Source organism: Phascolarctos cinereus, unplaced genomic scaffold (genome assembly GCF_003287225.1).
Source record: "Phascolarctos cinereus isolate Bilbo 61053 unplaced genomic scaffold, phaCin_HiC Scaffold_2;HRSCAF=192, whole genome shotgun sequence".
Lineage (NCBI taxonomy): Eukaryota > Metazoa > Chordata > Mammalia > Diprotodontia > Phascolarctidae > Phascolarctos > Phascolarctos cinereus.
In genome coordinates, this window is record NW_027555625.1 from 67,280,960 (window position 1) to 67,295,434 (window position 14,475).

The 14,475-nt window shown below is 37.8% G+C and overlaps 1 pseudogene; it reads right to left on the reverse strand.

Annotated features, from left to right (window-relative positions):
* Window positions 1-5,553: 5,553 nt before the first annotated feature.
* Window positions 5,554-14,234, reverse strand: LOC110192165 (actin, cytoplasmic 2-like; annotated as a pseudogene).
* Window positions 14,235-14,475: the final 241 nt, after the last annotated feature.

A 14,475-nucleotide genomic window follows, 5' to 3' on the forward strand; every position in this document is an offset into this window, starting at 1 on the left:
TTATTCTTTGTTTAAACATTGTGTATTCCAAAGGTGCTTTCAGTTCTAAAATGTCTACCTTCTAAGGTTCCTTCCAACTCTAACTTTATATGGTTCTCTTATTTCATGATTCTATATAGAACAACAAATACAAAAAAGTTGAGTGATTTTGTTTTTCACTTTTCGTTCAGTGCTATTGGATTGAATTTTCATCTGGATGACTAGTATTTTGGGAAACTAATTTTAGGGTTAGGATTTTACTTCTTTTCCAACAGTCTCCTTTTTTAGCCAACATACAGTACTGATGATGAAATGACTGAAATGAAAAGAAACCCAACAAGGCACTGGACTTAGGTGAACTTGTCCTCCTTCTGCCATCATGGAGCTCAGTTCAGTAATGAAAAGGAGCAGATAGCCCCTGAGTGACTTTTTCATTACTCAGACAATTGTCAGACTTTCCTCTAAGGCAATCCTCACTGACACTGGCCCTTCCTGCTGTGTCTGCTCATTGCTGTCCATCAAAGGAAGCCTCACAAGCTACATTTCAGGACAAAATTTCCTGAGCAATTAGTTCTGACTCTGATCTAAAAGGAGACTTGAAGGTGAATGAAAAAGTCTCATGGAAAGGTATTCTCCTACAAGCTCTGGGCGTTCAGTTTTGAAAGATCTAAGGATGCAGGTCATCAGAACCACTGCTTTTCCTATGGCTTTTTCAAATTTCTCCATCTATATCAATCTTAATCTGTTGAATAACTGTTTGATCTGAGATTTTCTTGTCATTTTCTTAAGTAAAGGCTATCAAAAAAAATAAATCAAGCCTTGATATGTAATATTTGCTAATGTCCAAGGTTCAAATGCTTACATTGAAAAATTTCTTAAAAATACTCTCACTAGTAGATTTCAGCTGATTCCATTACAACCTGAAAAGAGCCATGACAGAAAATAATCTAGACAGAAAACTGGAGTTTACTTACTCCACCAACAGTGCAAGGCACTCCACCTCTCTTCACTTCACATTTCTCATGTGAAAACTGGGGGCAACATTTACACTGCAAACTTCGTGGAGGTGTTGTGATGATTAAATGAGATAACAAATATAAAATTATTTATAACAATTAAATATAGTTCACCAATCAAATATAATTACTAGAATAGGAAGCAGTACGGTGTGTTGGAAAGAATACTGATTTGGGATCAAAGGACCTAGGTTTACATGCTCTTTCTGAAACTTACTATCTATATGACCTTGGGTAAGTCACTTCTCCTTGGGCATTAATATTCTCATTTGTAAAAGGAAGGGGTTGTAGTATATGACTTACAAATACCCTTCCAGTTCTATAACAATGATCTGTAATTATAATTCTAACAGTTTCAGTACTTGGGATTTTTGGAGTAATTTTTTTTCTTTAAATCAAAATAAACATGTCTAAGGCAGCATTAATTGAAGCATTGTGTACTGTTGTCTTTCTTCTATCCCTTCCTCGTAGTCTGGATCTTTTAGACCTCCAAACTTCCTTTCTTCAAGATAAACATCCTATATTCCTTCCATCTTCTCTTCTTGTTCTGTAGTTTCCGCTATCCTCATCATCCTGGATATCCTGATCTGTCTTTCTCCAGATTATTAAAAACCTTCCTAAACTATGGGTCTAGAATGGTGCAGAATATTCCAGATCTGGCCTGCCCACGGTAGAGGAAAGTGGTATATTCTACTGTTTTCCTCTGGATCCCATGTCTCAATCGATGAGGCTTAAATTGGAATATTGTCTGTGATTTTTCCTGATATTGCTCTCCCTTGATCTCCTACTACCTGTTTGACCATTCCTCAATCTTCTTCATTATGTGAACAAATGAAACACATTTATCAAACACTTACTATGTGTTAAGTACCATGCTATACTAAGTGCTGACCATTCCATATAAAATAAGACGATCTGACCTCATGGGGATTATGTTCTCCTGAGGATGATAGCACCTATAGGGGAAGAATAATGGACCATGAAGAGTGTTTTTGGTGTCTAAAGTAAGAGGGCTGGGGAATGGAAACATAAGAGATGTGGATGAGCATGTTCATTCCTCTTCTGGGTATGCTTCTACCTTTCTGGACTTTCAATACCATGCCACATCTGCAGTCTTACCCTATAATATTCCTCAGTGGTCTTTTCACCTTGGGACATGTCTCTACTTTGCTCCCCCCCCCACCTCCACATTGGCGACTTTGTCTTGGTTCCTTCATTTGGGGGAGAGGTCCAGGCCATACAACCTTCTTTCCTCTCCTAGATGTGTCTGACTCTCAGGACTCAAACACCATGAAATGTGGAGCTTTGCCACTCCCACTTTTCCAGCCTTTTCTTGTGTATTCTCATTCTCATTAGATTGCAAGCTCCTTCATGCCAAGATTGTACTTCTTTTTGCTTCCATTTGAATCCCCAGCTCTTAGCATGGAGCCTGGCACATAGTAAGCATTTAACAAAGGTTTGTTGAGTTGTCTTGCCCCATCTTGCTGCTTTCCATAAAAAATGGTAGTATTTGTTTGATTATGATTCTTGAGGAAAGCGATGAAAAGTGAGATGAGGCACAGGCACACTTTCAAGGCAGTTGTTTAAAAGGACAGGATGGATGACTGGACAAGATTTGAAGCATGAATGATTTGGGGCCAGCTATCTAGAATGGACTATGTGAATTTGAACTAAATCATTCATAAGTTATGGAAGCTCAGTCCAGGGTAGGATTTCCAAAGCTACATAGATTAAATCCTTCTCCAGCACAAAATTTCTGGAAAATGTAGTGGCCGAACAGATAGAAAGATGACGGCCAAACTTCATCACTTCATGAGATATGAAGTAGATCCATATTCTAGACAAGTCACTTAACTGCTGTTTCCTCCATAAAAATGGGATAATAATAGCAACTATCTCATAGGGTTTTAGTGAGAATCAAATGAGGCAATACATTAAAAAAATGTTTTGTAATCCTTAAACTGTTCTCTGTTATTGTTACTTATAAGGCTACCACTCTAACTCATAACCTTTCCAATTCTCACTAGGACAATTGCAAATCACCTCCTCCTCCTGTAAATGACATCCCCTCTTTCATCCATCTTCTACGTAGCTGCTAGTGATATTGCTATGGCATATATCTGACCATGTGACTCCCCTTCTCTTTGCTTAGTTTTTAAAGTCCTTTATGATTTGGCTCCAACATATCTAGCATATTATATATTACTTTACTGGAATGATTGATGGACCAAACTGTCATTCTTGCTGTTCCTCACACATATTATTTTATCTCCCACCTCTGTGCCACTCTCAGATGGTACTTCCAACTTGGAATGCACTCCTTTTACATATTTGTGAATCTTAGAATCACTCATTTTCTTCAAAGCTCAGTTCAAGTGACATATATTGCATGAGGAGGTAAAGCTTTTCCTAAATTTCTTTTCAACTTGTTCAAATGTTTTTGTCAAATCCACCTCTTCATAACCCCATTTGTAGTTTTCTTGGCAGAGATACTAGAGTGGCTTGGTATTTTCTTCTCCAGTTCATTTTACAGATGAAGAAAGTGAGACAAACAGGATTAAGTGACTTGCCCAGGGTCACACAACTAGGAAGTGTGTGAGGCCAGTTTTGAACTCAGGTGAATCTTCCTGACTCCAGCATGGCACACTATTCAATGAGCCACCTAGCTCCTCCTCTGCACAACTTATATTGTCTTATATTCATTTTATGTGTTTGTGTCTCTTGCTGTGTATGTACATGATATTTACCCCAATAGAGTATAAGCTCTTTGAGGAAAGAAATGTTTTATGTTTACCTTTGTATCCCCCATGTTTAGCATAATACCTGGAAAGTAGTAGCTGATTAATTAAATGATTAATGATAATACTGTTGACCATAATGTTACATAGTGGAGCATTTATAACGAGGAATATTTACTTCAGAAATCCTACTTCTTCCCTTTTACAACCTCAGTCTCTGGGAAGGGAAAAAGGATGAGACTTCCAGCTTAGCTAATTTCCCTTAGAGTACAGTCTTAGTTTCAAGTCCAAAAACACACCTCAGGGTTGAATCCCAGGCACTTTGACCTCTTGGGGCCTCCATGCCGGCTTGGATGCCTCAACCACTCAGTCTGTCTGCAATCCTGGATCCAAGCTTGCCATGATTTGGACTCTCAGTCAGATGAGGCTCACCTCTGGCACTTGAAATTGAGGAAGAAACTATACAAACCAGACCTTCTCCTTCTCCCCAGTTCAGTTCAGAGTGTCCATGATAGGTGCAGCAGCTAGAAGCACAGCTGTAAAGATGGCAGAAAGATGTCAGTTTGTTCTAAATGATTTTAAAGACAAAGGTAGCCAATCAAAGGAGGCTTCACAACACTCATTGTTGGAGAAGCAGAGGTTTCCATGTTAGGCAAACTAGGAATGCTCAAAAGCCAATTTTTAATAATAATAATGAAAATAATAATACTGATAAAGATGATAATAATAGCTAGCTTTTACATAGTGCTTAAAAGTTTATAAAACATTTGCAAACATGATCTCATTTCAATTTCACCAGAACTATACAAGGTGTTATTATTAATCTCATTTTATATATAAGTAAGTTGAGGCAAACAGAGGTGAAGTTATTTATTTAGGTTCACATACGTAGTAACTATCTGTGGCCAGATTTGAGCTTAAGTCTTCCCTGACTCCTGGTCTACCACACAGCTGCTCCATAAATACTTAATGACTGATTCATTGGTGAAGAAAGTCACATGATTGACTTACAACGTGACTTACCTCACATTGACTTGTGATATACTAAATCCTTCAGATTTTTACCAAATGAGATGTTGTCTAGCTCTGTATCTGTCATCTTATGCTTTTTTTTTCTTTAACATGTGCACTTTTATTTGAACTGGTCTTAAGTCAGGGTACAGGTAAAGCTCCTTCCCTCCCCCAAGTACTGGCACCAATCTCATAAAACTTGCAGGGAGATTGTAAAGTCTTCATTCACATCTATATTGGGGGCAGGGAGGAAATTTAGGGAGCCATTTGTCATGGCTGACAATTAGAAAAAGGGAACAAGTATTAAGGCAGAAGATACAAGAAATTTTTCTTTTAAAGGATGACATAATTTACATGTAAAGCAATACTAGTACCCTCCCCCCTCGCCATCTGGATTTTTGTTAACCTAGCTCCTTTGCTCTAGCACAGGAACTCTGTAACAATGAATTATACAATATTTGGAATGATTATCAAAAAACCAAAACAAAACAAGACAAAAACAAATGTACATACAATCAGAGTCCTGAAGACGCACTATAGAACTTTGGGGATGTTTGCCTCCAATACACTTAGACTGCTCATCACCTTCTCCATTCCAGTTTTTAAACCCTAAGTCAAGTGCCAAAAACAAAACAAAACAAAACAAAACAAAAGATAAAACCATGCCAATCTCATCTCTCTCTCTCTCTCTCTCTCTCTCTCTCTCTCTCTCTCTCTCTCTCTCTCTCTCTCTCTCTCTCTCTCTCGGAAATTATCATGTCACACCCTTTGACAAAACAAACAAACAAACAAACAAAAATCCAGTCCATTTAGAAGCATTTGTGGTGGAAAATGGAAGGCCTAGATTCATCATACTGCTGCTTGCTGATCCACATCTGCTGGAAGGTGGAAAGAGATACCAGGATGGATCCTCCAATCCAGACAAAGTATTCACGCTCAGGTGGGGCAATGATCTTGATTTTCACTGTTCTGGGAGCTAGGGCTGTAATCTTCTTCTGCATCCTGTCAGCAATGCCTGGGTACATGGTAGTACCTCCAGACAATATGGTATTGTCATACAAAACCTTATGGATGTCAAGATCACACTTCATAATTGAGTTGAAGGTAGTTTCATGGATTCCACAGGATTCCATACCTAAGAAAGTTACCTGGAACAGAGCACCATTGACAATGGTGAGAACCTGACCATCAGAAAGCTTATAGCTCTTTTCCAGAGAGGAGCTAGACACAGCAGTGGCCATCTCTTGCTAAAAATCTAGGGTAACATAACACAGCTTCTCCTTAATGTCACGCATGATTTCCCTCTCAGCTGTGGTAGTGAAACTGTACCCTCAATCAGTCAAGATCTTCATGAGGTAGTCTGTCAGAGTACGGCCAGCCAGATCCAGATGGAGGACAGTGTGGGGAAGGGCATAACCTTCATAGATGGTCACAGTGTGGGTCACACCATCACTGGAGTCCATTACAATACTAGTGGTAATAGCAGATGCATACAGGTACAACACATCCTGAATGGCAGCATATATGGCTGGGATGTTGAAGGCCTCAAACATAACCTGAGTCATCTTTTCTCTGTTGGCTTTGGGGTTCAGTAGGGCTTCTTTAAGCAGCACTGTGTGCTCTTCAAGGGCCACATGGAGCTCACTGTAGAAAGTATAATGCCAGAGCTTCTCCATGTCATCCCAGTTGGTGAAAATACCATGTTCTATGGGTACTTCAGGGTCAGAATACCTGTCTTGCTCTGGGCCTCAACCCCCCCCCCCATAGATGTCTTTCTGGCCCATACCCAACATCACCCCCTGATATCTGGGGCACCTAACAATGGAAGGGAAGACAACCTGAGGGTCATCCTCTCCTGCAAAGCCAGTTTGCACATTCCAAAGCCATTGTCAACAATGAGAGTAGCAATCTCATCATCTATGGAGAATTATGAAGTGGCAAGTTTAAACACTTAAGAAAGAGAGGAGGTGGTGCCACCCCTGGAGGCAGGGAGGAGGAAAGTACATGCTGAGTGGAAGAGCTTACCCATCTTATGCTTTTGCATAAGATTTCTTTAACCCAAGTACTAGATTTCACATTTCTCATTATAAATGTTCCTCTTTAATGATAAAATTCACCTTTCTCTTTGGTTATACCATTTTAAATCCTAATTCAATCATCAAATGGGTTAGCTATCTCTAATAGCTTCATGTCATTTCCAAATTTGATGAGCACATTATGGGTGCCTTAATCTAAGTTATTGATAAAAATATTGAAAAACATAGGGCCAAGGTCAGATCCCTGGGGTACTCCATTATAAATCTCTCTATAGATTGACATTAATCTATCTATTACCATTTTAGGTCCATTTTTTTATCACGAGATATCATCAGCTAGCCCCATCTTTGCATCTTATCATGAAGGTATCATTAACTCTAATAATCCTATTCATCCATGCAGATACTCTCTGCACTGACACAGATGACAATCTATTTACTTTGTCACCTTATGTGATTCTTGTCTTACCAATAAACATTCCATAGATGTTCCAATGACAACTTGGAGGCCTTCTTTTAATTTTTTTGGTAAACATTTTGTACCAACACAGCATTTAGAATTTCCATCTGATACCTTTCCCTTTTACAACTTTGCAGTTGCATCTTTTTTTTCTGTCATGAACTAACTTGCTGATGTCTTTTACACTACTTCTGATGTGAAAGTCAGTATTGACAATATGCTCCACTCTAACTGTACTTCCCATTCTCAGACACATACACACACACATCTCTCTATTGCTCCTTAGATTGCTTGCAAGTTGAATTTTTCAAGATGATAATCTAAGATTTGAAAGATATCTTAGAGGTCATTAGTCCAACCTCCTCATTTTTTTTACAGATGAAGAAACCAAGGTAGAGAGAGTATAAGTAGTTTGTCCAACATCACACAGCTACTTAGTGTTAGAGGAAGGATCTGAACCCAAGTCTCCAAGTCTCCCTGTCTCCAAGTCGAATATTCTAACCTCAATGTATACTGTTTCTTAAAGCTGTACAGCCCACGCAACATCACCGTTATGATAAATATGTTGACATTGAAGGATTTTTTATCAGAGTGCATTTGATGATAATGGAAAGATCTATCAAATGTCCCCTGATGCTATCCAGGCAGCTTTCTTCTTTTTGCAACCAGCTCACTGTCTATCTTCAGCATCTGATCCAAACATATGCACATTTTTCTCTCATTTAGCCAACATCTCTCCAGCTTATTCATGAGGATATTTAGAGACTTCATCAAATGCCCTAATAAGAATACTATGTTGTGGCAACTAGGTGGTGCAATAGGTAGAGCACTGGCCCTGGAGTTAGGAGGATTTGAGTTCAAATCCAGTCTCAGACATTTATTAGCTGTGTGACCGTGGGCAAGTCATTTAATCCCAGTTGCCTTGAAAAATACTGTGCCTACATTATTCCTCTGATTTACCAGAATGAGTAAAGAGAGATACCAGTACACAACAGAAGCCTAGAGCATTTGTGGTGGTGCTGGTGTTTATCTTATTACATAAGAAAAAGGGAGGGGGGGGCAGCAGAAAGTATGACTTGAGGGAGGAAAGGTGATAACTGGTAAATGTGGGAGGAACCAATGAAGACATGGGATTGAGGGAAATTGTTTTGATGAGACTCTACATATTCTAAACCTTGCTTTATGGAGGAAGCAGGCCTTCTGGGTGAAATGTTGTGAAAGGGAAGTGCTCAGGAGGGAGATTTAATTCAAAGTTTTCTGCACAGCATTGACCCTGGGCTGACAGAGTAGAACAGATTTGATTTTTAGTACCGTCACACATCCATCTTACCACACCTGACTGCCTGAAGATTCAGCTAGAAGGTGTCAGGAGCTGACAAATGGAAAGGAAGAAAAGGTGGCTTGCTTAATATTGACAGCCTCAGCTAAGGACAGAATATCAATACTGAGACCTGGAATGATCCAATGTTTCTCCAATGTTCAATTGGTTCCAAAATTCAGCAGTTCAAGTGAAGTGAAATCTAAGGCAATTAAACTGGATGAAATAACTCTCTGATAACAGACCAAAAGAACACAAGAGCCCCTACTAGTTGCATAGTGTAATGGAAAGAACTCTGGACTGGGAATTAGAAGACCTTAGTTCTAGTCCCTCATCCATGATTTCCTTTCTGTTTGACCTTGAGCAATTTAACTTCTTTTTCTAGAATTCAAACTTCTTAAAGGTGAATATGATCTAAAATTTTGCATAGAGGTTCATTCTTCTAATATTCTATGTTTTAACATTTTAAGGTTCCTACTGTCTTCTATTCTGCCCTTTCATATTCTTTGTTCTAAAATTTAGTCCAATTCTATTATTCTGTGTTCTCACTTTCCAAGATGCTTTCTATCTGTCACTTTCTCTCTTTACATTTTTGGGTTCTAAGGTTTAGTATAATTGAAACATTATATTTTCCAAAGCTGCTTCCAGGCCTAACATTTGACTTTGGAGATAATAAGTTCTGTATTTAAACACTCCCAGCAAACAGTGTTAGAATTTCTGCTGAAAATGGACTAGAAGATTGGAGAGGATAAGAACTGCTAGTCCTAGACTATTTTATTCCAAACTAAATCAGCAAAATAGTGTACCAGAGTACACTAAAGGGATCAAGACTCTGGCTAGTAATGCAATGTTATGCATTTAATATTGAAATTGAGGGTCACTTTTTACTGAACATAGTGAGTGGAAAAGAAAGAGCTTCTAGGTCATGCCAAGCCCTGGCTGCTCCTAAGAAGGTAGACAACCTTTAATAATAGGACCAGTAAAAGACTGTGTGCCTAACATCAGAAGACAAACCTCATTAAAATCAGAAAGACTCACCAAAAGAAAACTAGTGCTCCTGGGGAAGAATAAGTTTTGGAACAAAAGTAACTCATGAAGAAGCTAAGAACCATTTATCTATGTCAGTGGAAGGATTGCCCACTCTCATTAAAGTCAAATCATCAAGTATTTATTAAATAGCTACCATAGGCCATGAACTGTGGTAAGTAAGCCCTGGGGATAAAGAAAGAAAAACAAAAGAAACAAATTAATTACCAAAATAAAAACAAACAAGTAAAAACAAAATTACTTTCCTCAAGGACCTAACATTCTAATATCTTAAAGTTTTGACATATCAGCAAAGCACCGAATTCAGTTTCCCCTTTTCTTTTAAAAAATTAAGTTTAACACAAGAAGGAAACATTTAAAAAAGAACTAAAAGGGATCAATTCAAACAGGGGTTCTTAACAATTGTGTGTGTGCATTTATGTGTGTGTGTGTGTGTGTGTGTGTGTGTGTGTGTCTGTGTGTGTATCCCTTTGTTGGTGGGGTAAAGTCTAAGGATTCATTTTCATAATTATGTTTTTAGAAGCACAAAATAAAATATATGTGATTGCAAAGACAGCAACTTACGTTGAAATATCATTATTACCTTAAAAAAAAACATAAGTTAATTGACCCAAAATTTTAAACTATGGTCTAAAATAAGAAGAGGACTCTGGTTACAAAGTGTAGATGGAAGACAGAATATGAACTATCTAGCATTCTTTGATATATTTTAAAAATAATTTTCTCAACATAATTGTCTACTTTAGATTTCTTCTTTCCAATTAAAATTGATTTCCTCAATTCCTTGACATAGGAAATAACTCACTATTTTTCTTACCATGATTTGCATAAGAATTTTTCAAACTAGGAAACAAAGAACTCTGATGTGACTGGTGATGTGAATAGAAGATGTATGAAAACAATGGAAATGCTGGTGAAATTGTACTAAAAGATATTGAAGGTTTAATTATGTGAGCATCAAAGTATTCAATTGTAACATTTAGAATGTAGAAATAATCCCAACATTCTTCTTTTGGTCCAAAATTCCCCATAATTCTTTTCTTTTTTCCTCCTGGAGGTATTCTTTCTTCCTTTTTTTCTTGGACAATATGGGTTGGTTGAAACAATGTTTCAAGCTCTCGAGTGTTCTATGACCAAATTAGTTGGGAAAGGTAAACGTTTATTATAGTTTGTGATCTATTTTCCTGTAAGATTGTAGGCACCATAACAATAAAGACTTACATTTATTCTTCTTTTTGTCTACCCCAAAGGTAGAGCACTGTAATATATAGTAACTTATATTAAAGAAAACATTTTTTAATTTAATTTTTTCTGGAATCATAAAATGATAGAGAAAGAGTAGAGATTGATAAGGAGACAGGCTATACCCAAATAGAAAGACCATTTTCGATAGCATTCAGAAAGACATCCATTACAGTCACACTGTTCTCTGCATGGTCCCACCACATCTGGAGCATTTCATCCAGGTCTGAGTAACATATTTTTGAAAGGACATTGGCAAAGTGGAACATGTTCAGGGAAGAGCAGCCAGTAATGCCAAGAGCCTGGAGATTCTATTATAAAAGGAAATGGGGATGCCTAGCCCAGGAAAGAGATGACATAGAGAATACTTGATGGTTATTTTTAGTATGTGAAAAGGTATAATGGAGAAAATGAATTAGATTTATTTGATTTGAACTTAGAGCAAAGAAGTAGGTCAATGGGAAGCATAATTCATCTCAGTCAATATAAGAAAATAATAAAATAATTAGACATGGCCTAAATGAAATAGGTTTCTTTGAGAAGTGGTGGATTTCCTCTCTCTTGAGGTCCTCAACACAGGGTAGATGGCCATTTTTCAGTTACATTGTAGAAATAAATTTTCCCCAGGTATAGGTTGAAAATTACGTGTGTGTGTGTGTGTGTGTGTGTGTGTGTGTGTGTGTGTGTGTAAATTTTTTTTGGACAATTGGATAAGAAGTTTGAAAGTCTGAGGACAGAAAGTCTTCTACTGCAATCTCCAAATGGTCCAAGTGATACAGGCCAAGAGCCCAAAATGAGAGCTAAAATAATTAAGGATTGGAATAATGCTATTTAAGAAAATATAACTAAATTTAGTTTGGCTTGGAAAGCCAAGGCATTTGGGGACTTCACTAAGACTGACCAGTTGGGATTTTAGTAAGCCTTTAAGATTCTTTCATTCCATCTAGAATGCTCACAGAATCTTTGAATATAGAGTTATAGAAGCCTTGACAAATATAAGTTAGTGTAAATCTCTCATTTTGAAAAAAAAGGTAACAAAAGAAAAGAAAAAAAAACTGTGAGAATTGCTGAATGACACATAGATTTTAAATAACAGAGTTGGAATTTAATACTACATTTTCTGACTTTAGATCATCATATTTTTTTCTAAAATTTCTAAATAGATCAGTTAATCAATAAGCATGTATTAGCCACATATTATGTTCCAGGTTCTGTGATAAGGGCTTGCAATACAATGAAAGACAACAGTTACTGACCTCCAGGACTTCACATTCTAAGAGCAAAGGTAGCATGTGAACAGATACATGTAAAATATTCCACTGTAGATGGAGAGTAATTTTGGAGGGGAAGACACTAACAGCTAGAGGAACATTTTATGATTTCAGAGGTTTGACTAGTGGACCTGATGACAAGACATTTTCAATAATGATAAAAATAATGAGAATAATAGATCATATTTCTTTCATAATTTAAGGAAAGAAACAGGACTTTATTTAAAACCTGCTATATGCCAGACACTATAATAAATGATTTACACATATTATCTCATTTGATTCTCACAACAGATCTGGGAGATGGGTGCTATTATTACCCCATTTTATGCTTGAAGAAACTGAGGCAGAAAACACTTAAGTGACTTGCCTATGGTCACTTAGCTTGTAAGTGTCTGAGGCTGGATTTGAACTCAGATGTTCTGACTTCAGACTAGCACTCTATTTACTGTACCACCTATGTGCTAAATCATTTTCTGCATAAGAACACTGTGAAGCAGTTTGTGCATATTTCATTATTCCCATTTTGGAGAAGATGACACTGATGTTCCAAGAGTTACAGTGGCTTATTTTAAGTCACCCATCCCAGCTCAGAAGTGGTAGATTTAGTATTCTAGTCCAGGTCTCATGATTCCCATTTCAGCATTCTTTCCCCTATACCAAGCTGCTTCCCCTATAAAGGAGGGAGGAAAAAGCTCACATCTGTCAGCATTTTTTCTACTACACAACACTTCCTCTCTTTCAAGCACACAAAAGGGAAAATAACATATAATTTAGGGCCAACACTGAAGATGGCTAAACCATGCTCAAAGAGGACATAAATTCACATGGCTGCCTGATCGTGCAGTTCATCTAGAAACAATATTATGCTGCATAGGCTCTTTTTGAATTCATCGATTCAGATTTTACTTTTCTAGTCAGAAGTATATTTTAACAAGTATTTGGGAGCCCATGCATAATGTTAAATAGGGTAGCATTCTCATGGTTACCTTTGAAGTACCCCTTTTTAGATGATAAAATTTCTGGAGCTGGAAGAGAATTTATGCTTTAGGCAGTTAGGACATAGAATGCTAAGCGTAAATAAAGTCCACACATATAGTAGAATGTTAAAACATAGGACATTAGAACATAGAACGTTAGGGCTGAATGAAAGCTACAGCAAATACAACTTGTCATTTGATAAGTGGAAAGAGAGAGAGAGAGAGAGAGGAGAGAGGAGACAGGAGAGAGAGAGAGAGAGGAGAGGAGAGGGAGGGAGAAAGAGGATAAAGAGAGAGAGGAGCGAGAGAGAGAGAGAGAGAGAGAGAGAGAGAGAGAGAGAGAGAGAGAGAGGGAGAGAGAGGGAGGGAGAGAGAGAGAGAGAGAGGAAGAGAGAGAGAGAGAGAGGAGAGAGAGAGAGGGGAGGGAGGGAGAGAGAGGGAGGGAGAGAGAGAGAGAGAGAGAGAGAGAGAGAGAGAGAGAGAGAGAGAGAGAGACTTTGACATCTGACATCCTTACTTCACTAAGGTTACACAGCTATAATGGGATGAGTTTGGATTTGAACCCAGTGCTTAATACACCAAGTCAAATAATATTTACATTTCGTTATGTTATCAAATATGTGATTTAAGGAGGTAAATTCTACCCCTGAAGAAACACTGAGCCATTTTGTGGCTGAATGCACAGTTGTAATTTCTGTATATCCCTTAATACCTTGGACAGCTCACAAACTTTGAGGAAGGCAGCAGGGTATAGAGAAATCAGAGCACCTTAGTTTTGAGTCCTGTCTGTGTCATGTAGCAGCTTATGTTGTCTCCTTTCTAAGCCTCAGTTTCCTTATCTGCAAAATGAGGATAATCACATTTGCACAACACACCTCCTGAAATTTTATGAGAATTCAATAAAACAATGCTTACAAAGTACCAAAAGCCTTGAACTTTCTTATCTTTCTGCTTTTTCCTATGTTTCCCCCCTCATTCTTTTCCAGGCTCTGTTCCTGGACTTCTTTTTCCACCATGCTACAGCACCTTAGAAGTTCACTCTGCAGATTCTGACTTCTTATGTCAGACACACCTTCCTCTGATTTGTCAGTTCCTTCTGGAACCTCCATTTCAATGATAATGTCCAGGTTAGACATCTTCACTCCTTTATTCCTCTTGAAGCTCTAGTTCTGATGCCCTGGACTACTACTACTTCTTCTTCTTCTTCTTCCTTCTTCTTCTTCTTCTTCTTCTTCTTCTTCTTCTTCTTCTTCTTCTTCTTCTTCTTCTATCATTCCACCCTCAAATTAATACTCTCTGTCTTTTTTATATTTTCTGTAACATTAGAAAACAAGTTCCAAGTTCCTGAGGACTGGGACTGCCTTTCTTTTGGCTTAT